General features: G+C 41.4%; 1 pseudogene; it reads left to right on the top strand.

Moving 5' to 3' along the window:
- The first annotated feature begins 284 nt into the window (after positions 1-284).
- Positions 285-1845, top strand: LOC114633283 (annotated as a pseudogene).
- The last annotated feature ends 1924 nt before the right edge of the window (positions 1846-3769 follow it).

The following is a 3769-nucleotide window of genomic DNA, read 5'->3' as shown; positions in this document are numbered from 1 at the left end:
GATCAGTAGACAAAAATAGATTTTCTTTGTCAAAGTATGCAGCAGTTGGAGAACTTTGGCTCCCTCGTTTGGTACCTTTAAAACCATGACTCAACAAGCACCATCATTTAGGCTATTAGAACATGTTCTGTGCCTAAATTGTTTCCTCCTGCTCTGACACAATAATTAATTTTTAGAAAGCAAAGAACCAGTACTGCTCTGGTACAGGGTCATGCTCTCATCTGTCCTTAATGATCTCTTTGGTGTCTACAAAACACTCTTTCTTTCCTTTGCAGCGATCTGATGGCCAGAATTTCACCATGTCTATTCTCAAGATCCATGCCAGAGAGATCCTTGACTCCCATGGGAATCCCATGGTTGAGGTGGATTTGTACACTGCAAAAGGTCTTTTTCGAGCTGTGGTGCCCAGCGGTGCATCCAAGGCATCTAAGAAGCCCTAGAACTCTGAGACAATGATAAGACCAGCTTCATGGGGAAGGGTGTCTCATAGGATGTTGAGCACATCAATTACACTATTACACCTGCTCTGGTTAGCAATAAACTGAATGTTGTGGAGCAAGAGAAGATTGACCGGCTGATGATTGAGATGGATAGCACTGAGAATAAATCTAAATTTGGTGCAAGCATCATCCTGGGAGTGTCCCTGGCTGTCTGCATAGCTGGTGCCATGGAAAAGGAGGCATCCCTTTACAGTCAAATTGCTGATTTGGCAGGCAACCCTGAAGTCATCCATTCAATGTGATCAACAGTGGTTCTCATGCTGGTGACAAGCCTGCCACGCAAGAGTTCATAATCCTGCCTGTGGGGCATCGTGTTTCTGGGAAGCCATGGGAATTGGAGCAGAGGTTTACCACAACCTGAAGAACATCATCAAGGAGAAGTACAGGAAGGATGCCACCAATGTGGGTGATGAGGGTGGATTTCACCTAATCTCCTGGAGAACAAAGAAGCACTGGGCCTGATGAAGACTGTAATTTGCAAAGGCTGGCTAAACTGACGAGGTTGTGAGTGGCATGGATGTGGCTGCCTCCAAGTTCTACAAATCTGGAAAGTAAGACCTGGACTTGAAATCTGCCCGTGATCCCAGACGGTTCATCACACCTGACCACCTGGTTGACATGTACAAGTCCTTTATCCAGGACTACCCAGTTGTATCCATTGAAGACCCCTTTGACTAGTATGACTGGGATGCTTGGCAGAAGTTCACAGCTTGTACTGGCATCCAGGTGCTAAGTGATGACCTCACAGTGACCAACTCTAAGCAGATTGCCAAGGTTGCAGAAAAGAAGTCCTGCAACTGCCTTCTGTTCAAAGTGAACCAGATCTGCTCTGTGAGAGAGTCTCTGCAGGCCTGTAAGCTTGTTCAGTCCAATGGCTGAATTGTCATGTTGTCCTTTCAATCTGAGGAAACTGAGGACACTTTCATTATTGATCTGGTGGTTTGGCTCTGCACTGGGAAGATCAAGACTGGTGCCCCTTGCCAATCTGAGTGTCTAGCCAAGTACAATCAGACCCTTAGAATCGAGGAATAGCTGAGAAGGAAAGCCAGGTTTGCTTGCAGGTCCTTCAGAAACTCCCTGGTCAAGTAAAGCACAAACTGTAGATCCCTGGAGCCACCAGCTGCTTAGGTCCTTTGTTTCTGATGTTATCTAGGCATCTCAAGGTTGGCCAGGTACTTGCCCCCCCCCCCATGTCACTTCTTCCTTAGACATCCACAACTGGCCACTAGGAACCCTGCTGTAGACCCAAGCTTTGCAATTATGTGTTTGGTTTGAATCAGTGTTTCTGTCACCTAACTTCCCAGCTAGTGTCTGGAGTCTTCAGAACTCCAGTGTAATCTCTAGAGTGCCCACCATCAAGACTCTCCCAGTGGTTTACATGAAAAAGTAAAAGCAGCAGAAGCCTCTCCCCAAGCCCAAAAAATGCATACAAGGTGATCTTTATACGTATATTGCATCATCGAAACACAATTCAAGGGAATTCTGGTTTTCCCTTCCCCCCCAGCTCACGGATTTAATGTATATTTTTATATCCAAAAACTTTCAGTCACCCTTTGGCATCTTGTAAGTCCAGGTAAGTTCAAGTTGGATTTGGAATGATAGAAGATCCAGTCTCAGACCCTATCTGTTCTGTGACTTTTTTAGTTTTTTGTTTGTTTCCTTTTAGTTTTTTGTTTTGTTTTGTTTTGCTTTGTTTTGTTTTTGTTTTTTGGTTTTTGTTTGTTTGTTTGTTTGTTTTTGTGTTTGGACCCTTCCTTTCTCCTGATTGCCCATTCACAAGCTTACTTGCTGGGCACTTGAACATGATTGTAGCACTTGCCAGCTGAGCTCCTCCCCTCTATGGAAGACAGTGTGGAAGGTTAAAAAAAATACTGAACTCTCTCCTGGATGTGTGGGTCATATCCACTATGAGAGATTTAAAAGTACCTCTTCATGTGTAAGGCAAGGTAGTCCAACTTGGAAAAGGCCCTATTACACTTCTGGGTCTGAAAGGGCCGGTGCACTGTGTGTTTGTGCTTGATCAGTTCATTTGAGCAGGCAAATTCCACCCACAGCCATCCCAGGCACAGTGGTAAGGTTTCTCACCTGTATGAGTCTGCAGGTGTGCCTTGAGATGAGAACTGATATGAATCTTCATAGAGGTTTTGCCACAGTCTTCATAGTCACAAATGTGGTTGGATTATCTTTTTTTGGATCCACACCCTTCTTCACCTTTAAACTTGCATTCCAGAGGCTTCTAGTTAGCAATAATCTCAACAAAAATAGATAAACGATTTTGTATATTGAAACAACCTTGCATTACTGGGATAAAGCCTACTTGATTGTGGTAAATGATGGTTTTGATGTGTTTTTGGATTCAGTGTGCAAGATTTTTATTAAGTATTTTTGCATCAATATTCATAAGCAAGTTTGGTCTGAAGTTCTCCTTTTTGGTTGGGTCCTTGTGTGGTTTAGGTATCAGAGTAATTGTAACTTTACAGAAGAAATTAGGTAGTGTTCCTTCAGTTTCTATTTTATGGAATAGTTTTAGGAATATGGATATCAGAACTTCTTTGAAAGTCTGGTAGAATTCTGCACTAAATCCATCTGACCCTTTGCTCCTTTTGATTGGGAGGTTTCTAAATGACTTCTTCCCTTTCCTTATGGGATATTGGCCTGTTTGGATAGTTTATGTGTTTTTGATTTAACTTTGGTGTCTGTCTAGAAAACCATTCATTTCATCTTTATTTCCAGTTTTGTTGAGTATAGGCTTTTGTCATACGATATGATGATTTTTAGGTTTTCCTACATTGCTATTATTGTGTCTTGTCTCCCTTTTCATTTCTGATTTTGTTCATATGGATACATCATATGGACCCTTCAGTTAGTTTGTTTAAGGGTTTATCTATCTTGTTGATTCTCTGCAAGACCTCTACCATTCTCCTGAGAAGAATCTGTAGTTGTGAATTTTCACTATTATGTAAAGGGAACCTTAATTTATTCTCTAAATGCTTCATAAGTAGATCACACAGTATTTTCTTTAATTAGAGAATAATAATGATTATTTCTTTTATTATTACTGTAGTGTTACTACTGCTATGATGAAATACTAGTACACAAAGTAAGTTTTGGATAAAAAAATTAATTTGTTTTATACTTCTGTATTGTTTGCATCATTAAAAGAAATAAGGACAGGAACTCAAGCAGGGCATACTTGAAAGATGAGCTAATGCTAAGGTCTTGTAAGAGTGCTGCTTTTTCACTTGCCTCTCATAGCTTGCTCAACCTGA

Source organism: Grammomys surdaster, unplaced genomic scaffold (genome assembly GCF_004785775.1).
Source record: "Grammomys surdaster isolate TR1022 unplaced genomic scaffold, NIH_TR_1.0 573, whole genome shotgun sequence".
In the NCBI taxonomy this organism is placed as follows: Eukaryota; Metazoa; Chordata; class Mammalia; order Rodentia; family Muridae; genus Grammomys; species Grammomys surdaster.
Note: the sequence above shows the minus strand (reverse complement) of the source record. Positions and strands in the feature narration are given on the sequence as shown.